Below are 22,918 nucleotides of genomic sequence, written 5' to 3' on the forward strand. Positions count from 1 at the left end.
CCCCAAAAACTACTGACGTTGGTTCCCACAGCTTACTAAGGGAGGCAACAAAGTACTGCTGGCAGGCAGACATTTTCTTCCAGACAACACCAACAGAAAAACACCTGCTAATTTAAATCAATTTAAATCACTGCAGCAACAATATTTGTTTAAGCCAGTATGGGAGGCAAAAGACGTTGACAGACAAACAACCTCGACATTAAAAGGAAAACTTCACCCACAAAATAATATATCATTGTATATTGTATTGTATAGAGTCATGCTGTGTTAACATATTGATTTATAAATTGAATAGGGGCCACATTTAACAACAGCAAAACTATATCAAAACATCACAAACAAACTCTCTCTCAACTTGTGCAGCATCATCTAAGTTTCATTTATCCAGAAGTATGCTCAGTACCTCCCAAACACGTGCTTGTTTTGCTAAAACCATTATTATGTATTATTCAAAACTGCACTGAAAGTAAAACGTATCTTTGCTCTCTCCAATACTAATGTATTTCAGCCAAAATCCATGTGTTTGGGAAGCACTGAGCAAACAACTGGATAAATGAGACCATAGGTTATACTGCATGAGAGAGTTTGTAAATCAATGTTTTGATATAGTTTTGCTGTTGTTAAATGTGGCTCCCAGTCAATCAGTAAATCAATATGTTCACCATTTTCTGTGGAGGCCTGCAAGAAAAACACATTTTTCTGCACGGATTCAATGCAACACAGCATGACTAACTGATGGGTATTCAGTGTAGTGCTGTACTTAAATACAGTTCTGAGGTACTTGTACTTTACTTGTGTAGCTATTTCCATTTTATGCTACTTTATGCTTTACTCGACTACATCTCTGAGCCAAATATTGTACTTTTTACTGCATATTTACTTGATAACTTTATTTAGTAGTTACTTTGTTTATTTATTTTGTATCCATAATCTAATACATGGGTGGCACTGTGATGCAGTGGTTAGTATTGTTGCTTCACAGCAAGAGGGTTCCGGGCTCAAACCTTGGAGTGGGGGAACCCCTCCGTGTGGAGCCTGCACGCTCTCCCTGTGTCAGGGAGAGCGTACCTGGGTTTTCTCCAGGTACTCCAGCTTCCTCCCACAATCCAAAGACATGCAGGTTAACTGGTGACTCTAAATTCGCCATAGTTGTGAATGTGAGAGTGAATGGTTGTCTGTCTCCATCGTCTCTATATGTTACCCCTGTGATGGTCAGTCAACCTGTTAAGGGTGTACCCTGCCTCCTGCCCAATGTCAGCTGGGATAGGCTCCTGTGAGCGGTTGTATGAATGGGTTAAAATATGTTATATTTAGCAGTATATAGAGTAATTTCAATTTGCTCCATCATTATCAGCTGCAACATTAAAGTTATCAACATATTAATGCATTAATAGTTGTAATCAGATAATATATTCATTCATTCATTTTTCTGTAACCACTTACCCTCGTAGGGGTCGCGGGGGTGCTGGAGCCTATGACATTGGGCGAGAGGCAGGGTACACCCTGGACAGGTCGCCAGACTATCACAGGGCTGACACATAGAGACAGACAATCATTCACACTCACATTCACATCTACGGCCAATTTAGAGTCACCAATTAATCTGCATGTCTTTGGACGGCCAATTTAGAGTCACCAATTAATCTGCATGTCTTTGGACTGTGGGAGGAAGCTGGAGTACCCTGAGAAACCCTGCGCTGACATGGGAAGAACATGCAGACTCCGCACAGAGGGGCTCCCCCACACTAGGGTTCAAACCAGGAACCCTCTTGCTGTGAGGCGACAATGCTAACCACTGCACCACCATGCTGTCTATATGATATATATATCTTTCTGAAATGAGCCATTTTGCATAAACATAACTTTTATTTTTGGTACTTTAAGTATATTGTGATTCTCAGACTTTTGTACTTTTCCTTAGGTAAGATTTTGAATACAGGACTTACACTTGTACCACAATATTTCTACACTATTAATACTTTTACTCAAGTAAAAGATCAAAATACTTCATCCACCACTACCTGTGCAGCATGTTTGCGTCACAACACATGTACAGGCTGCAGGTAAATATAAACGTAGAGTCTGCCAGGCTGGGTCAGACCATAATACTATCCTATTATAAGACAAACCAACAGAGAGAGATACTTAGAGGAACAGATGGCTGAGCGAATGAAGCTTGCCAATAAAGGAAGACAAGATGAGAAAAGCAGTGGACCAAAAGAACCAAAGAGGAAATGGTTGGAAAACAATGAGAAACTTTGTCATCTAAAAGTCGAGAGAGAGAGAGCGCAGAATTACACAGAGGGAGAGCACAGGTACTGGACCTCTCTGTATGCAACAGACACCAGAGCAGAGGCATCCACCTGCAGCTTCACCTTGTTGCTCTCTGCAGGCACAGTGCTGTTATAACAGCAGGGAAGGTCATAATGCTTTACAGACGGTGAAGATACTGAAACAGGGATATTGTGAAATAATGATGGCAGTAAATCTTCAATTTGTATGTGCAGATTACGTTGAGGTTAAGGCTGAGGTGAAATTACCCTGTGAGAGAAAACTGATTCACTGTAGTTTTAACAGTTTACTGCTGGTATTGGATTGGACATAAGGCCTCTCAACAAGACTCTGTTTTTACATAAAAGAGCATATGGCAGAGCTGATAAGTGAGCAACCGAGCTGACACGTGATTTCCTCTCTGCTGCACGAAACACACACACACACACAAACAAATGGGTGAGGAGAAGAGCAAGCACAGACCTTGAAACAATGGATGATACTGCTGGTGAGATAATGAACAGCCAATTCAAGTTCAAAGTGGAGTGAATTAACTTCTCACAGCAGACGTTTTGAGGTGTTATAGCCAGAAACTCGGGCAACTACTGACATTAACTAGTGGTTTGTTTTGCAGGGTTTTTTTTGCCTGTATTTGAGAGGACAGTTCAAGTGTGAGAGGGGGGACGACATGCAGCAAAAGCCCATGGGCTAGAATCAAACCTGGAGCTGCTGCAGCAAGGACATAGCCTTTGTACATGTGACGCCTGATCTACCTGCTGAGCTACAGGGACCCCTGGACATGCTTTTTTGTTTTATCCCAACTTAAAATGATGCAAGAAGTGTGCCAACACATGTCATACAAACTGTGACCCAGTTCCAATGTCCACCACTGAGCCCTCACGGACTTAAATTGATGTTACCTCTGTCATCAACCAAGCCCCTGAGTGCAGGAGATTGTGAGGGCCACAAACCATGTGGAAGAAACAGACCTCTTTCACAACACACTTTTTTCACTTGTCATGGCAGGAAAAGCAGGCGAAACAAATTTCAATAATGATGACACTGTCCCTGTATACCAGTAAGCCATGCTAGTGAGCCAGCACACACTGCACCAGGATGCTGTAACAAGCTCACCTGTGCTCATTAGTCATGAAATTAATTACACCTGTCCCTGAAACAATATGCCAAAATGTCCACTGTAGAAAACATCTGTCGGACGCACTTTGTGAAATCATGTTACCTGGAAGGAGACATGTCTGTGGCCAACAAAGTGAGCATCATACTCCATATGTGGTGTTATGAACTGGAGCGTTTGCTGTTTTCTCTGCTGTTCTGAGCTAGCACCAGATGTCAATATGACGTCAGACAGATGTTGGACTCTTGTCTGATAGGGCTAGATGTTAAATTTTGGTTGAAATGACAATCAGATTGACAATATTGTACATGTGTGAAGACATAAAATTTCATGTTGTGTGGACACTAACATTATGACATTTCTTGACGTTTGGTTTTGTTTTTCAGTACCTTACGACTGAATGTCACTATTCTACGTCTCGGTGACTTTGGCATGAGATGAATGGAGGACAGTCGATTTTGGTTACTTGACAACATAACTTGAACCCAACAAAATTGATGTTGGTCTTAGATGTTGTCCTGACATTGAATTTTGGTCGTTCTCAAAACCAAAATTCAACCAAATATCAACATCTAACGGTGTTGTTGGCTGGGCTGGGTTGGACCAGATCAATGTATTTTAAAATCATTATCATACTATTACATCATAAACAAGCACACACAGTGTTGGTCAGTGACATATGTGTTTCTACTCTGATGAACAATAAACAAGTGTTGTTTATGTTCTTTTTACGCCTCCAGAACCTCCACTGTCATCTCTGTTTTAACGTCACAAAGCCGTGCACTGTGGGTTATTATTCCCTTGAGCAAAGTCTGCAGAGTTGCAGATTTAAGGATAAAGGTTACACAGAAGGTTAAAAAAGTCAACCAGAGAGCGGGTCCTTGAGCAGCTTGCCAGTTTCACAGTGGGGAAGCCCTGAGCCCTTGCTCACTCAGCTCCTCTGCTTCTCATAAATTACATTGTGGGACAGAGCTGTCAATCAACAGAGCACTGAATAATCAGGCAAAGTCTGTATGCATACTGACATCTTTGCATACTTGTCACTCCAGTGTGAGCACACTCCATGCTTACAGCCTGCTTTAGAAATTAGTAAGTGCGGGGCAATGTAGCATTGCATGGTATGTGTCTCCATCTAGTGTCCATATGAGGTAAACACAGGTGAACATTCACACTGTCTCTGTGCCTGGCTGCGTCTCTGTCTCTGTGATTGCGGTCACCATCTTGAGCTGTCGGATGACATTAACAAGTTGTACCCGTGGGGATCTTTGCTGTCACTACTGTCCGTCCCACATGATGTGAATGCAGCATGACGGCCATTACAGTGTGTGCATTCACATGTTTGGAGGGTCTGGGGCCCAGCTGGGTCCTGGGGGCCAGCTATGCCCCGATTACTTATTTCTGTAATCGTCATCGATGCTACAAGAGGACCTTTGCACACTTCCCTCTGAATTAATTTGTCCAGCAAAGTTAAATTAAATTGTTAAATCAAATAAAGTATAATTATTCATTAAATTAATTCAAACTGAATAAAATCATTTTAATTAATGAATATAAATGAAGGCAATTTATGCTGATAACTGCCCTTGAATTTCAAACGTGATTTATTATTGAGTGAATCATAATCAGTCTAAAATAAATAAAGCAGGACATCCTTAGTTTTGCAGAAGTGTGTGTGTTTTCGCAGCATCTCATGAAGATTAAAGCCTCGCTGTCCTGTGCTGCTGCTTGTTTACTTATTTTGTGTTTGCTCGCCAAGAGAGGTGTGTGTGCGGGGGTCTGAAGGAAGCCATCACAGGCAAGGAAGGATCGCCTGGAACTGACTTGAGACAAGACGAGAGTGTGGGAAAATGAAAGAAATAGGAAGATGGCCCAACGCCTTAGAGCTTGTTCCAATTTCCTGAGCAGCCGGTAGTGTCCATCTCTCCTGTCGCTTCACAGATATCCAACATCAGTCACACACACAAACACCTTTACTTCATCCATCCTGACGTTTATTCTATTTTCTGCTCCTCACTTTCTGACTATCTTGCTGCACAGACACCTCAGATTTACAGACAACATCAATAAATGTTCATTGAAATGTAACTGAGGAGAGACAGAGACAGCAAGAAGAAGAGAAGAGAAGCTTGTGCACTATTTAGTGCAAAAATAGAGTAATGGAGACAGAAAATGGATAGGAGGATATAGGGAGGAGAGGAATGTGGAGAAGGGACGGATAGAGTGGAGAAGATGGAGAACGTCATAAATAAATGAGAAGACAGAAAGCAAAAGAAGGAGAGTAAAAAGCCCTCGTTGCTTGATGTTGTTGATGGGAAATTTCTGCAGCACTGTTGTGCAGAGCTAAATAGACTCGTTTCAGTTAGTGCTGCTGATAAATGTGTTTCATAAGGAGAGCTGCTGTTATGAACCATCGTCACCAAGACAGATTCTAGGTTTCCTCTTAACACATATTCTTCATGTTGCAAGCAATGTATCACCAGCTTATTTCACTGGTGTTGTGACAGTTCAATTTTGGACCCAAATGCAAACCCAACCAGGGAACTGGGAATGGTTAAAGGTAGTTGACTGTGGTTTGAAGATGGGGGCTGAAGGTTTGAGTGAAATGATGGCCGACGGGCTGAAGACAGAGTCCAAATCCGGAGGCAGAGGACGATAATGAGGCTGGACACGGCTGGTTATCGCTGAAGCAGGCATGGTGAACCTGAGACACAGAGCAAAGTGTGAACTGAGGTCCAAAAAGACAATGTGCCAAAAAACTCAGAAGTTGGCCTTGACATCTGTACCGCACAGGTGACTGAAAGGTCTAGCAGCTAGTCTGGAGATCTGAGCCAGGGTTTTATACTGCAGTGGCTTTATTGTTGTTGAGGTTTAGGTGTGCAGGTTCAGCAGCTGCTGGCACTCAGGAGGACTGACAGGAGGAACCAACCATGAGGCCACGCCCAGTAAACACACAGAGACAGACTGAAAACAAACATGAGACACTGAGAAGGGGAAACAGGAAACACAAGGTAGAGGCAAAGCTGAAACCCTGACAACTGGAGCCTGCTACCTGTGATCTTTAGCCCTCTATAAACTATCACTCTAACATGAAAAAATGTTTTGGTGTGTTTTTATTACTAGAAATTGCTTAAATAATGGACAAATTTGAAAAAAGTAAAACATCTATTCTAAACAGGGGTAGCTGGTAAAATGTTGTAATATGGCAACAATGTGTAATAACAAAAAGTCCCATAACATGTAATAATTCCTATTTAATTTCATAATTTTCATTCATTAAGTCATTACGTTTTCCAATCAAATTCACATTTCATTCTGACCCAGTGTCAGCCCTTGTGGAAGTCAAAGAAGCAGGTGAATCAAAGGAACACGGCACACTTGAAGCACCTGCTCCTCACATTACCTGGGATCCAGGGAGATCCAGGTGGGATCTGACTGACTAGATCTAGGGGGATATTACAGTCCAATTGGTTGAATACACAAAGGACACTTCCATATTTGTGTATAGGTGCCATATGGCAACAAATTCATTTTAATATTTTACAAAAAAAAATTATCACATCTAAACTTTTTAATGATGAAATATAAAAGTAAACATTCACAGATACTTCAGTTTTTTTCTTGAGGTAATTTTGTCTAAATAGTGAACAATAAGTCAACTGAAGGAGCTGTCACAGGTCCATGGAAAAACAAAGTGCAAACAGGACTTCCTGCATTTTTGTGTACAAGCAGACCCCCTTTTTGCAACTAAATAGTAAAACATGGATCTTATATTACTGCCTTTTAGTAAAACGAGATCAAATAATTGTTGCCATATGAAAACACTATGCAATAGAGGGCAACACACAGCTACTGACTGGAGATCAGATCTCTTAAGTTATGGGTACTGTCAGTATGTCTCTTGTTGGAAATCTTGATAAGCTTGAGCCTTGTGATTTTGTGCACTGACCATTTACCATGCTGTTAGTCATGACTTTGTGGTGAGTGTGGTTAATACCTGCGTGCATTATCAGCTCTCATTGACCTTTTCACAGCAGATGTTTTGACATGTCATGCAGGAAAAGCACATTATTAATGATGACTCAGTTCCATTAAGTGTCCCAGTGTAATATTCCACAGAACCAGCATGCATAATACCAGACACACCTAAAACACACCTGTGCTAAACACACCTACTATGAAATATCAAAATGTCTGCCGTGAAAAAAAAATCTATTGACAATTATTCCTCTGCTGAAATCAAAAACACAATGAATTTCAGCCGCATTCCCGAGCAGGTGTCCATCTCACCCTCCTCAGCCTCACCCCTCTATCAAAGTTGCATAATCCTGAGTTGTGTGAAGCACTGTGGGCTGTGGGCCAATAGGGGGCAGTGTCTGAATGAGACAAAGAGAAAGTACAGTGCAGTACAAGGAGGTTAGGTAAAGAATGCTACTGCATGTTTATGTCATCAGGTGTGCTGCAGTCCACCTGCAGATCGGTTTCATAACACAGTGCATCAGTTTTGTTGCATGAAGGACACATTCTGCATGTGTACATCTTGTTGTCTCGGTACTCTGTGCAATAACGATTAAGTTGATCTAATATGAACAAAGCACACTAAACAAAAAGTATTGAATAAAGTATATTGAAGCAGACGAACAGCTTGATGACATTATTCATATGTAAGGAAATAAGATTTTATAGTCAGATTAAAGACCAGAGGAGGAATGTATTCACTCATTTTAATCTGAAGTAAAGATCAAGATATAATTCCCTTAACATTTCTTAAATTAAACCATATCAGGGGATCATTTACGATTTAAGTTGTTTTTAAGCCCCTATTTATGAAAGTTTTGTGAACACACATTGCACTAAAACAATATCAAACATGCTTTATATTCATGTGATTCATCAGGGGGGAACAAAGACACTGCCGTCTCTTCAGTGGAGAACACTCACCACTGAAGATTAGCCCAGGGAAAAAAACGATTTGGTCGCTGATAATTGATTAAAGTGATACACTCCAATTTGGTAATGAGTAGCTTTTGCCTGATAGACCTCCGATTAAGTTGTAGTCATACCAGATTTCCTTCTTTTATACTATTAAGAGCAGTGTGAAATTTCCTTTTGCTTTCATTCTAAAATGTTGCTTAAATTGAATGGAATATACCCAGTATTTATCATTAGTCTCAGCTGCGTTTGCCGAATTTAACTGACCCCCATGAGAGAGGGTTTTGGTCTGAGTGCTGCATTAAGTGGCAGCTAGATGAAGTTCTCTCCTGATGGAAGAATAAACACAGATATTGTACCTCCCTTTCAGGTGCAACAAAACTCACATGGGAGTGGAAATGTGTGTGTAGCACAGTCTTTACACACTCAGACAGTGTACAATGTAAAGTGGAAGTGAAATTGTAAACAGCTGTGTGAGTGGGCCTGCTGTACAGGAGCTCACGTATCACATCAGCCATCTATTCAAGTGAATTCTTTGGATAATGAGTAAAAATGCAAACAAGGTCTTTGAATAGTATCAGTCCATGTTTAAGATTTGAGGACACTCAAAGTCAAAGCTGTGTTCAGAGCTCATCTCAGGACTGTGCTTCTGTCTCACATGTCTGTTAGTTTTTGTTAAACTTGTTTCGGACAAACACTTTGTCACATTCTTACAGTACTTGCCCACTATACACTACTAATTTGCTTAAACTTGCATCCACCCTTCTCCGCCAGTCGCTTGTGGCTACAGCTTGATTAGCTGTCTTGATGTGAGCACCATTTGAATTAGTCAAATGTCACATCCTCTCGTTGTACCACCAGCTTGGTCCATTTTGCAGGTATCCCAGCGTGCTTTGTGCAGCGAAACAGTAACTTCCAAGTGAATTTTTGGTCACATATAGTTGCGTATAGTGGGCATGCACCGTTATGAGTACACAGAAATTGGTGACATGTTGTACTTTCCAGTATAACTCCACCCAACTTTGACCTGAGCCAGAGTACTGGAAATACCTGGGTACTGGTGAACTCAGATGTGATGCAGCGCCATATAGGCTGCCCTTCATGCTAGATAACTTTCTGCATGTTGGTGCCCCACCAAATGCATCTGGTGCCCTTGTTATGTTTCTTCGCCACACCAGTGTGTGTGGCTGTGTAGCGCACCTTTCAGACATCTATACATCCATCCATTTCCGTAGCAGCTTATCCTCTTGAGGGTCACGGGGTCGCTGGAGCCTATCCCAGCTGACATTGGGCGAGAGGCAGGGTACACCCTGGACAGGTCGCCAAGCTGACATTGGGCGAGAGGCAGGGTACACCCTGGACAGGTCGCCAGACTATCACAGGGCTGAAACATAGAGACAGACAACCATTCATACTCACATTCACACCTACGGCCAATTTAGAGTCACCAATTAATCTGCATGTCTTTGGACTGTGCGAGGAAGCCGGAGTACCCAGAGAAAACCCATGCTGACACAGGGGGAACATACAAACTCCACACAGAAAGGAGACATTAAAAATTAAAACTGTAGTCTTTATTTTACAAAATAAGATTTTTTTTTCCTGTCAATAAAGTAAATAAATTGGACAACCTGCCAGGCAAGGTTTTGACCCAAGTAAAAACTACTTATAAAATGTGAAAATAATCATCATTTGTAAAGGCAAAACAGTAATAACAATTATTATTTTAAATACAAATATTGATAAATATACATATAAATTTATTTAATTAAAAATCACCGTCAGTTATTAAACACACAACTTGCAGTGTGTCACTGTTGTCATGTGAGCTGTGGAGCTTTTGTGCCTTTAGTAACCCCCAACAGTTTGGATGCTCGTGCACTTCCGGAACTTTCGTAATGGCTTTTTTGTGCAGAGCGCATGCAGGGACCATCAGGACCGACCCCCCTCTTTTAGCAAGAAACTGATGAATGAGTGGAAGCGGCCAAGCCTGCCCTGCATCTCATTACCATTTCACAAATAAAAGCTTTTCTCTCGGAGGGACTCACGGCACAAACGGGGGACGGAAGGTGAGACACACACACCGGCTTTAATGTCCGCTTGAACATGTTTTCTTTCTGTTAAACCATTTTTCCTCCCTCTGTGTGCATTTTGCGGGGCGTCAATTAGGCTCCAGACAATAGAGGAGCACGCTGCACTTCTGCACCTCCGCTTCCTCCCGTCTGCATTGCTGTTGCAGCCTCCTTCCGTGTTATGAAACAAGCAAGCACGCTGCTTTCTCTTTTTATTTTTTCCATAACAAGCCCTGCTCGGAACAAGCCGTGACCGTGGTGGGGATGCAACCAGCGGGGCACACCATCAGCCGACACAGCTGACACATCTGCGGGGTTAAACAGCCCCACTGAAGTCAATGAGCGCCTAATTTGAGGCAGTGTTACCTAACAGCCAGTTAGGCTATAAGGGCAAACCATAAATGGAAGTGGCTTATGTAAAGAGTTATGTAAATTGAGGCTTAAATGTCAAGTTAGGTGGTTTAGATTTCCATAATCGCCTAAATTAGATTGTTGTTGAACCCCTAAAGTAGTTTCTAGTTGTCAGATTAATTTAGGAAAGTCTATGCATCAGGGACAGTCATACCGAGCCCAAGGGTGAAAAGGTTCAGAGGTTAAAGAGCAGACAGTGAGCCCCAGGGTGGCTCCTAGCTCAATGTAGCACTTCTGTATTTGAGGCAACCACCTTCAGCACTCACGCTCACTGGTTGAATCAGCTGTGATCACAAAGATCTGAGGGAAGTGACAGAATGAGACCTAAGTAAAGTCACTGATTCAGCGTTTCACTCAGGGTGGATATTTTAGTAAAAGATAAGTTAGAAAAGGAGCAAAAACGATGCAGCAAAACCACAGATAACTTTTTTTCTACATGTTTGTCTTAAGCCCTTTTCAGATAGGAATTGTGCAAATTTGCAAGAAAACTCAATCAGTCTTCTTTCAGCATTGGCAGTATAAAAACAAAATCGGGGAGTGCGGCAAAAATGGCGCCTACCTACTTTTGTTTATACAGAATGCGCCTTTTTCTTGGCAATGGGGGGCGTGAGCAAGTAACAAAACGTGTAGCTCAGCGTGTGACGTAAACAGTGACATGGGAGGGAAGCCGTGGCTAGTCAGTCCTTCGCCAATTCTCTCGCAAGTCGGCTTGTTCTTCACCGTCCCCGTCATCTGACGGATAATGGCCTCTTCATTTGCGAGGGCAAGGAGGGCGCACAATTCCTTGTCTCCCCAGTTGCTCATCTTTACAGTGTCTGTAGGGTTTGCGCTTCCCCCTTGCTACTAGCTGCTCGCTAATTCCTGCTATCAGCTGTTTCCTGTTTATCCACCGCCAGTGGGTCACACATGCGGCGTCTCAACAGCTCCTCCCACAAGTCTTCAACAGCCCCTCCCATTGTGGAAGGCCGCTTCGATCTGTTTGAACTAAAAGGGTTCCGCCAATATGACTACCCTACGAGGCAGAAAATTGGGCACCTCCGATCAACTGTGTCTAAACACTTGCAGCTTGCCGGCAAAACGCCCCAACATTCGCCGAAAATCTGGCAGTGTGGGGCTTCTGTCAAAACTTGGCGCCTACATCACCTACAATGCAACTCCACCACTGACACTCTGGTCACTGGGTCAGCACCATTAGTACGCCGGCATACGTCTGCAGTGCGCCAAGTCTACACGCCATCAGATTGGTATCAGAGCCTATAGATGCCACGGATCTGCTGCTAAATTTCAGCGGCAAGAGCAGCATTAATGTCATCACGACCACATGGACCATAAAAACACAAAAGTTGAGGGAAATTGATAAGACAGAAAACAGATGAAAGTGTCTCCAGCTTACATAAATAATAAAGTGAACTTTACTGTCAATGGAGGCAATTATTTGTTAATTTGGAGTGCAACCGTGGCTTTTGCCCTGTAGGCCTTCGTTGTGTGTTTTGTCAGCTGACAGTTGCGTGGTTGTTGCTGCTGGCTGACAGATTACACTCCATTTAAACAGCTTTCCCCGGCCCTCGCAGTTACGTATGAAGTGACAGTGTGCACTGAAATGTAGTGGACCCACTGATTCAGGTGTGTCATGCTAGTAGTGGCTAATGTATCCTCAAGCAGAGCTGAGGAGCGAGCTACAAAGGTCCAGTATCTTTGCTTTCAAACTCCACAAGTGCAGTCTTCAGCCCAACCAGTCCCCCAGGAAGTGCGGCAAGCTTTAAAGCCAATTTTTTCAGTGGCCAGACAGTGGAATTATAATTTCAAGGTCCATCACGTGATGCCATGGGGCCCAAAAACACTTTTCCCATAGACTTTGGCAAAAGAGACATCTGTAAATCATTGGATACATTTTTTTAAACATCACAACCTCTGTAATATGAGTCTTTTTACTATCAAGATTTGATCCACCCATTTTGATAACATATCAAAAGTCTAAAAGACCCTTAAGAAATAATTTATAGACACTCAGGTAAGCGGAGCACTGTACCAGAAGTTAGCTGCTCAGCTCTCGAAAGTCTGTCGTGCACTTTCTCTCTGGGCCCTATGATTCGGAAGATCCAGGTAATTTTAAAACGGGTAAGGCAAACTTTTCTGGCTTCATGTGCTTCTGAGCTACTTTCATAGGATTTCACGGGTCCCCGCCTCGAATGCTGTATCCAGGTCTCTTTATACACCCATGGCCCCAACTGATGCTGACTCAAATAACATTCCATCATCCCCCTGGAGCCACAAAAGGCTTTATACAACTTTCTTTTCACATATGCCACTCTGTTTTAAAAAATACAAACTCGTAGCATGTAAACACTGTGAGCCATGTAAGTTATTTAAACTGTAGTTTTGCCTATTTTCAACCCAGTGGCATAGGGTCTTAACTATGCAGTATTAATTTACAGTGTGACAAAGGAAGTTGAAACCGGAGCAAGCGTGCTTTTAGGCCATCAGAACAAAAGTGCATGTTAGTTGCCCGTGAGACTTAAAAACATTTACTCGTACCAGTTCAACAAAAAACTGAGTTAGAGGACTAATCAGAAGTTGAGAAGCGTGTGTCCACAGCCCTGGTGTTGTGCATGCTGGGACACTTGTTGTAAATGGTGCCGAGCCATTCTTAATGTTACTACTTAAGGCTATGCTTTAGCTGGTTTAGAAAAAGCCACAATATCTGCTGTAGGAAAAGGTGTATCAGGTGAATATTACTGGTGTAACTCCTCGGTTTGATTTAATGCTGGCTTAGAATTCCTCTGGCTTTTCTCTCTGTGATGTATCCACTTTCCCTCTATGTACTTCAGTGATTTCCATTTCCCACAATGTCTTTTCAAAACCCCCAGAGACGGGTGTTAGCTCGTTATATGGAGGAGAGTTTGATGCTGAGATCTGAAGGGCCGGGGAGCAGAGAAAAAGTGAGAGTCATGCCCTTTAATCAATATCCAACATGTCTTCTAGTTGCAGTGCATTCTGGTCAGTCGATGTTACTGTGGGTGCTGTGTCAACGATGGATTTCTGACTGTATGGCTGTAGAATATGTGTGTGAAATGGCAGATAGAAGCCTCTGTTTGATTTTGAGCGATCTGTGAGAAAAACATTTCGCTTTTTGCTGAGTTTGATTTTCCTGCTGCAAAGGAAACACATCATCTGGATCTTTGGCCATGTCATCTTCTAAAAGTCTTTCGGTGTGTTTTCCTCGAATTACTGTCTCTGATTTGGTCACGCTGTATCAAACAGTGCAGCTTTCAATGTTGCCTTTCAAGTCTTTTTTGGGGGGAGTTCTGTAACGATGACCGGGCACTTTGCCTCCAAGTTACATCCTGTATCGGGCTGATCGACCCGTGGCAGGAAGATTATGTTCTAATAGTCTGATTCTGGGGTTTTTCTGTCTGCCTCGGCTGTCAGTGTTGATTCAAAGACTTTGTTCTTTTAATCTGACCTTGGATCAGGTATCCAGTGAAGCACTTCTGCCAGACGCAACCTTAGCCGATGAAACCCTCTCGCTTTCTTTCTTTTTTTTTTAACTTTTGTTCAGTCTTTCAGACATCCTCAGACATAGCAGAGGAAAAAAAAGATGTTGCATAAAGTGTAAATTGTGTTTATTGTCGTCATTGTTAAAGGGTTGTCTGATTGTGTGCTTTCTTTAGTGAAGGTCAGTCGATCTTAGAAAATCTTAAACCTGCAGTGACTGGCTGTGTCTGTGTGTGTCTGTGTGTGTGGACCCAGACTTGTAGTGGAGTCATTGTGTTGGGGTGAAGGTTAAAGTTTGCTAACATCACACTGTCTGGAATGGATACTTTGCACTTGTGGTATGTTTAAGCTATTAAAACACTGTTCACATACTGTTTCTAGTTTGTGTTGGGTCACAATGCTGAAAAAAATTCTACATTTGCTGACTCCTGGCTCGTTCGAACCCGGGCCTGGGTTAGTTTGTTTGATTTTGGTCCTGTTAGAGTCACATTTTCTGTTTAATACTGAAATGATGATCTGGGGCGCCTCTGTGGCACTCTCCTTTTCATCCCTCCCTTCATCCTTTCATCACTGCTTCACTGTGTTCCTGCTACCGAGCTCAGCGGGCGGCTGAGTACAGGAACAGAGCGCTCAGAACAGCACAGGAGTGATGGAGGGATGGAGGGAAGGAGGAGGGTGGCTACTGCTGGCCTGCTTTACAGTTATGCACGTTAATGGCAGACGAGATTTCATCTGTTAGTATAAGAGAGGGGAAGAACTGTGTGTGCACAGCCTGACCGCATGGTTGGTCAATCAGACCTGCGGTGTGATGGACAAAAGTTGCAACTAGTAAGTAGAGGACAATATGTAGTTTTCACATAACTTCAAAGTTAGTTCCCTGAATAATTAATTATTCCTAGTTTGACTTTAAATGGAAGATGGAGAATTATTTAGTCTTGTCAATCAGCATCAGACCTACAAAATCATGAAGGGAAATCCTCAAGCTTAAAGCGTGTCATTGTAAACACATGATGACAACAGTTAGCTTGCTGTCATAAACCTCACATCACTTCCAAATAGTTGTAGCAATGTAGTTGAGTAGCTTAGAATAGTTAGAAAAAATTCAATGATATTTTCAATGGCTTTTCAGATGTAAATAAAGGTTATAACATGATTCCATTTTGTTAAAATAGAGACTAAAGTGAATCAAGAATGATGGAAAATAGAAGATAGAGAATAGTTTGTGTTGAAACAAATTTCTGCAGATGCTTGTCTCAGATGATCTGTCAGTCAGATTTTTTAAATGGTTGTTTTTAAGTTTGACGCCTTGCCACGGTCACACCGATTGATAAAAACTCAGGCTTGTAATAACTTTTCATCTTTAAGGCCTTTCAATGGGACAGACCAACTTTGAAGTCGATCGGATTAAATCTCTAGGAGGAGTTTGTTAAAGTACGACACCTGGAAATGGCCAAAAATCCACAAAAGTGGCACAGTAAATTCAAATGGCCAGCTTCCTGTCGGGTTTAGAGCACGGGTCCAAGAGACTTTTTTTGTACGTCTTGGGACATCACATGCGCCGACCAAGTTTCCTACATGTAGGTGAAAGTAGCTTCGGGGATGTTTCGTAGAAAGTTTATAGGGGGCGCTTCTGAGCCATTTTTTGGCACCCAAGCATGAGACCCTTAGAATATCAAATAGCAAAATATCCCATTATTATCTTTAAAGATAATGGGATATTTTGCTATGTGTTATTTTTTGTAAAACCAAATGAACACAGCACAGATCAGCCCTGTGTTGCAGATAACATGAAATATTTGCCTTTGGGTTGTAGCTGCTTCTTCAGTTAAGGAATATAAATTATTTAGCGAAAGTTTGTACACAAGGATTACAATCAGACCAAACAGTTAAGTGTAGAACAAGACTTTGTACCTTATGTAACAGTGAAAATACTAGGGGAAATCTAAAACTCTCATCAGATCAATGTTATCAGATCCAAACATTAAGTAGAAACCAGAAAGTGTATGTGTCTCAGAGCTACAATGTAGATGAGGACAGAAAGGGAGGTTAGACCAGTGTGGGTGTCCCTGACCCACGCTGCTTCCCGAGCTCGTTGAACCCTACAACGGTGATGGAGGGATGGAAGCTCCAGCATCTCTTTGACCTAAACTCCTTGAAAAGCAGCAAGAGGGAGAATGATGGATGTTGAGCAGAGCGGTCTGCCTGACCTCCGCTGATCATATTCACAGAGGACTGAAACATCACAGCGGGGAGTGTAGGTTTAAGATTTAGAAACAGCTTTACACACTCTCCTTATGGCCAACGTTTAAATCAGTGAAGCAGAAAGGGAGGAAGGAATGTAGGGCAAGTGAGACTCTGACCTCCTCTGTTTCTCATGTTTTAGTAATTCTTTAAAACAACATGTAGGGAGTGGATGGATCGCTGTGTGTGTGTGACCTACTAATACTACCCTAGTTAGCATACTATAACTTTTTAATCTTTGATGGGAAAAGAATGTGTTAGGACATGGTCAGCACTTTATAGTTCTCCTCTTTCATCGAGAGAAGCGAGGAGTCAGGGAAAAGATGACTCCCTGATTCCCTGATTTTTGTTGTTGATGTGAAACAACACTGAATAAAAATATAAACACAACACTTTAGTTTTTGCTCACAGTTTTTATTAGTTTAAATAAAGGATCTAAGACCTCTTCATGCAAACAGAAGGCTTAGTTACTCAAATTATGTTTACAAATTTGTTAAAATCCGTGTCAGTGTGAGCACTTTACCTTCATTATTCATAATCCATCCACCTGACAGGTGTGGCATATGAAGATATTGATTTAACAGCATTATTATTAAAGTCTGCCTTGTAGTTTGATTTAATTAAGTTTTTAAGGGAGTGTGCTACTGGCATGTGGACTACAGGAATGTTCATCATGTGTTTATGAATTGAATGTTCATTCAACTTCCTTAAACTGCCTTCAGTGTCTTCTGAGAATTTGGCAGTACATCCAACCAACCTCATAACCACAGACCATGTGTAATCATACCAATCCAGGACCTGGGAGATTCAAATCATCAGTGGGAGATCCCTCAGTCGACTGAGATTGCTTCAAGTCAGGCAGTCCGGGTGTTTTTTTGCTAGTCAATGTGCTGTGCAGTGTTCCTTTTAGGACATAGTGGTCCCCAGATTTTGCTGTGGAGTGAGTGCTCTTGACTTTCTTGCTTCTCTTTGGTACAGACAGCTGTGGATGTGATGCAGCAGCACAGAGAAGGAGAAACTTTCCACTGTAAGGCTTGTAGATAACATTATCTTCTCTCTTCTGCTTGGAAGTGGTGAATTTACAGCTCATAGATACTTAATGCGACACAGTCACTGGCTTTTGTGTGATATTTAGTGTGCAAAAATGTTGCTGCACATTTCCGATCAGCTGTTAGCGCCGTTCGCTTGTTTAGTATATTTATGAATGCCGCTGTCACACTGGACATCCCGCTGAGCCCTGTTCAAACTTAAAAACTTTCTATGGAAAAAAAGAATCGTCGAATATTCTAGGGCTGCCCCGTAATAGTCAACCAAATGTTAGTTGACCAGAAAGGTCATTAGTAGGCAAGATTTCATTGGTTGCTTAGTTGCAGAAAAAAAACATGAAACTCTACTAATTCTATTCTCAGACCATGAACTCAAACAATCGTGATGCCCCACCCAAAATATATGATGACTTTTGGCCGACTAGGAAAATTCGTAGTCGGGCACAGCCCTAGTTTGCACAACTTCTGATTTTTCTGCACAACTGTTTGAAACTGTCTCCGGGATACTCATCAGTAGCTGGTTTCATATGATCTTGCAGGTGAACAAAACCAGTTATGAAAGTCCTTGGCTGGCTCACTAGACCGGTTGGATGTACTGCCAAATTCTAGGAAATGACATTGGAGATGGTGGTGAAATTAACATTCAGTTGACAGGTAACATAAGTGTTGCATTTCTATTTTTGTTCAGTGTATAGGGGATAAAGGATAAGACTGGGACAGCTGTCTGACTTTCAGCATTTAACCTGCTCACATTTATCATTTTAAATGTAAAAACCTTTTTAACAATGGAGTTTGAAGCATAGATCTGTCTAATTGGCTCTCTTTCTCTTGTCCATATCCTCAAACCGTAAGCAATGAAGGGAAAGTTGAATAAAGGGATGTAAGCCGTCATCACAGCAGCAGGGTGGCTCAGTTGTCAGGGGAACGGTCTCACAAGTGAAAGGTCACAGACTCGGTTCATGTTCCTGACAAACTGTCCCTAACTGTGACATTTGGTTTGTTGTTTATTACAGTAAAAACACCACAATATGAGGCAGTTTAATACAACACCACCTGTAGGGGGAAACCAGCTCCACTGTGACACTCAATGAAAACTGAATCATCCTCATAAAGAGGATTTGTTGCAGCACTGTTGTATTGTTATTATTGAGTGCTTTACATTGTACAGGTGGACCTCATAAAATGACAACGTGGTGTATGTTCTACAGAGGCATTTTTACATTGTCAGGTCATTTTTATGATCAGTAACTGCTCATGTTGACAACAGGGCGTCCACTGACTATATTTTATTAAAATAATGTAGGTTATTTGGAGTTAATATGATGCTTCAGTAGCTCGAGGTAATCAAACCAAGTGGGGACCTCACTTTTGCTGTCTTTTCATTATCAAAGTTTGTGTTTCCTTTCCATCTTAAATGTTAAATCAAAACTATGGATCTTCATATTTCTGTTGACAGGTCATTTGATCATTTGTTTTCAGCATTAGCAGATGAAAGTGAAACGTATGATCAGTAAGCCTTTCCTTGGAAAGCAGTCAAAGTAGTATTTCAAGTATTATAAGTAGAAGCAGTTGTGAGTTCTTGTAGTGTGTGTGCTGTTCCTTTACACTAAAATAAATAAGGGTGTTTATAAGTTCTAAAGGGCACGTATACACAGATGAGTGTTACACTTCAAAGCTGTGTGTGGGCTGTTAGCTGTAGTGAGGTAAATGACTGACCATACGGTTGCCTTTTTTGTCCTTTAATGGAATGATTGTACCAAGCCGATGTTGTGGAAAATTCCCCATACTGCTGATACACTCCCTTCAGGGCCTCATCCTGCGGCGAATATCTAAACCTTTAATGATTTAGCGACTTTCTCAAGACGTGTGTGCTCGTACGTTATTCTCTGAGAGTCAAGGCTGTTATTGATGAGCGCGAGCCTGTTTGGATTTGTCAAAATTTTAGTGCTAGAGGGAGGGAGGGAGTGTGTGAATTTTTCTTTGGGCCTTCATAAACCAGTTTGTTCCTGTACTTCTATCTTTGTGAAGGCCAACAGAGTTGTTACATGGGAGGCTCTATTTTTACCACTCCAAATTCCCATTTAAACCGGAAACTTAATGAAATCCTCGTCTTTCCTCAACATAGAAACACAAACATCACCTAGATCGCATTAGAATACTACACTTTAGGTTTAAGTTATGGCCATCAGTTATATCAACAATTATTTTAACTTTTTTCTGAGAAATTTCTTTTTCCTTCAGTTTTGTCTTGGAAATGGCGCGAAATACCCATGAGTCTCAGTCAGTGTTGCTATGATACAAAAAGCCAATCACATGAGCCATTTTGACAATTCGGCACACTTTGTCATTGATATTGGAACTAAAACACAGCACCTTTTGTCACATTTACTGTAACTAATGAATGATCGTTTTTATTATTGATTAATCTGCCCTCTTGACTCATCGTGAAATGTAAAATAAAAAGTAATGAAATGCCATTTGCTCTGAGTCCAAGGTGATGTCTTAGGATGTCTTATGTGACCAACAGTCCAAAACCCACAGGGACTAAATTTACTCTCATTATATGACAAAAGCAGCAAATCTGGAACCAGTAAATGTTGGGCAGGTTTGCTTAAAAAATGACTGAAATGGTCAATTGATTTTCAAAATAGTTGCTCATTTTTTTTCTTTCAATTGACAAATAGATTGATTGACCATTTAGTTTGAACCATGGTCTTTTCGCATCCTTAGAAAATCTTAAAATGTCTTAAATTCAATTATATATATATATATATATATATATATATATATATTAGGCCTCAAAAGTCATTAAATTGTCCTAAGTTTATTTATTTATTTATTTATTTATTTATGTACTTATTTATCAAAATGAGTCAAGTTACTGAACATAATACTGTCTTTTTACTTGGTACTTGCACCGACCTGGTGGCAAAATGTAGATCAACCTCACTCACTCTAATATCCATATACCTACTTAAAACCTACCTCTGCACTGGACTACATATATTTTTTTTTTTATTTTTTTTTTTTTATATACTTTATTAATCCCCGAGGGGAAATTCAATTTTTCACTCTGTTTGTCAATTACACACAGGTCCGAACACACACATGCACAAACAGGACCTATACATGCACTAAGTGGAGAGATGTCAATGTGGGCTGCCCATGGCAGGCGCTCAGAGCGGTTGGGGGGTTCGGTGCCTTGCTCAGGGGCACCTCGGCAGTGCCCAGGAGGTGAACTGGCACCTCTCCAGCTACCAGTCCACGCTCCATATTTTGGTCCGGACGGGGACTTGAACAGGCGACCCTCCGATTCCCAACCCAAGTCCCTATGGACTGAGCTACTGCCGCCCCATATACTGCTTACGTTTATAATTACCTGCAACGCTACTAAACTAACTAAGTAAAAGAGTTTTGTTTTGTTTTTTGGTTTTTTTTTTAATCAAAATCAATTTTAAATTTAGTAAAAAATGATCTTAAAAAGCATTTAGTTTAAGTGTCTGATACCAGTGGACAATCAGGTTTGAGCACACTTGAAGGGTTTGGGTAAGGCATGTAGTTTTATGTTTGGATCAGCTGCAAGGTACTACTGCATTTAGTCAGTGATGTCCCCTTAAGTATAGAAGAGAAATTGTGCGTGTGTGTGTCCATGTTTTTGTCGTTACATTTGTGTGTCTGTGTTCGTCTGCCACTTGACCCTAATGGCACTCTTTGTCTGTAGGAGCATGGGTCACTATGGAGCAGCTCTCTCTGTGCATAACTGGGCTTCGTGTGTGTGTGTGTGTGTCTGTCTGTCTGTCTGTCTGTCTGTTTCGGTGTGTTTGCCCATGTAGACGCACCTGTTATTGTTGACATGAGTCAGTTGTTGACCAGTGTCCATGGCTACACCTCGTGCTCATCTGTCATCTTGTTCATTTTAGGCTCTATGTCCCATCTAAATTACGGCACTGTGTGTGTATGTGTGTGTTTGCACACTGTTCCTATTTGAACTCATTGGTTGGTCAGTAACGTCTGTTCAGAGTGAGTGAGTGTCATGTTTGTCCCAGTTTAAATAACAGCATGTGTTTGTTTGTTTTTGTGGGTCACTTGGTAGCCTCAGAAAGACGGGCCTTTATCTAACATGTTGGATATCTAAATTAAGTCGCCTGCAATGAATTGTAACAAATAGGAATCCAAACCACTGATTGATGCCAGACTTTTCTATTTTCCTGTGGCTGAAGCAGTAGAGCTGCAGCTGCACCACAGTGCTGGGATTTGCATTGTAATAATTACAGGTGGCTCCAATGCCACAGTCCAGGGACACATCTGTGGCTCCTGCAAGTGATGACACAGAAATGTATTAACGGAGGGATGGGCCTTGAAGCTTTTTGCTTCTTTCTTGCATCCACATGAGCAACTTAGATAACTGTTGAGTCTTGGTTATTTAACTCGGCGGAGTGTGTTTTTTGTCCCATTAATGATTAAGCTCAGAGGTCAGAAAGGGTCAGTGCGGATACACAAAACACTATTTCACTAATGAGGTAGCTAATAGTTTTGCCAATATTGGGTTTGCATGGGAAAATGAAGTCAAGACTTAAATCTTGGAAAGGAATACTTCAACCCCAAATGACCATTTGTGTATCAGTTACTCACCCTGTGTTACGTTGATTTTGTGACGAAGAATCCAAAAACAGAAAGTTCTTGATAAACTGAAGTCATAGGGAGGGTACTGGTCCACTGATGCTTTGGTTGGTTAGTTTATGTCATTGTGTGACTTTGCTGGATCCGAACGAACCCTCTAAAACACCAACGTCACACAATAACGAACTATCGATCAAAGCAGCGGTAGACCAACAGCTCCCATGTTCAACAAGGTAAAATATGTTTCTGTCAATGGAGTCTGACTCTCAGGAAAGCATGGATAAATTAAATCTTCAGGTCAGTTCTAGTGTTTGGGAAGTACTGAACATATGACTGAATAAATGAGACTTGGATTATACTGCAGGAGTTGGGTGAGAGTTTGTGAACAGATGTTTTAGTTTTACTGTTGTTAAATGTGGTTGCCTATGACTTTATTTCATTAAGAATTTTCTCCATTTGGGATTCTTCGTTCACATTGAAGACGTGAGAAAAACAACATTTTGTATATTTTTTTGATATACAAATGGTTATCGGAGGGGTTGAGTTATTGACCATTATAATATATATATATATATATATATATATCTATGTATGTATATGTGTGTGTGTGTGTACATATATATACATATGTGTGTGTGTATGTATGTATGTATGTGTGTATGTATGTATATATATATATATATATATATATATATATA

At 41.2% G+C, this 22,918-nt stretch overlaps 1 protein-coding gene across 1 annotated transcript in view; it reads left to right on the top strand.

Moving 5' to 3' along the window:
- Positions 1–10,246: 10,246 nt before the first annotated feature.
- LOC126402688 (helicase ARIP4-like) overlaps positions 10,247–22,918 on the top strand; it is a 99,584-nt gene continuing 86,912 nt past the window's right edge. The window contains exon 1 of the mRNA XM_050064854.1: positions 10,247–10,404. The gene's annotated coding sequence lies outside the window, so the exon portion shown is untranslated. The remainder of the gene's footprint in view (positions 10,405–22,918) is intronic.

Source organism: Epinephelus moara, chromosome 16 (assembly GCF_006386435.1).
Source record: "Epinephelus moara isolate mb chromosome 16, YSFRI_EMoa_1.0, whole genome shotgun sequence".
NCBI classification, from domain to species: domain Eukaryota; kingdom Metazoa; phylum Chordata; class Actinopteri; order Perciformes; family Serranidae; genus Epinephelus; species Epinephelus moara.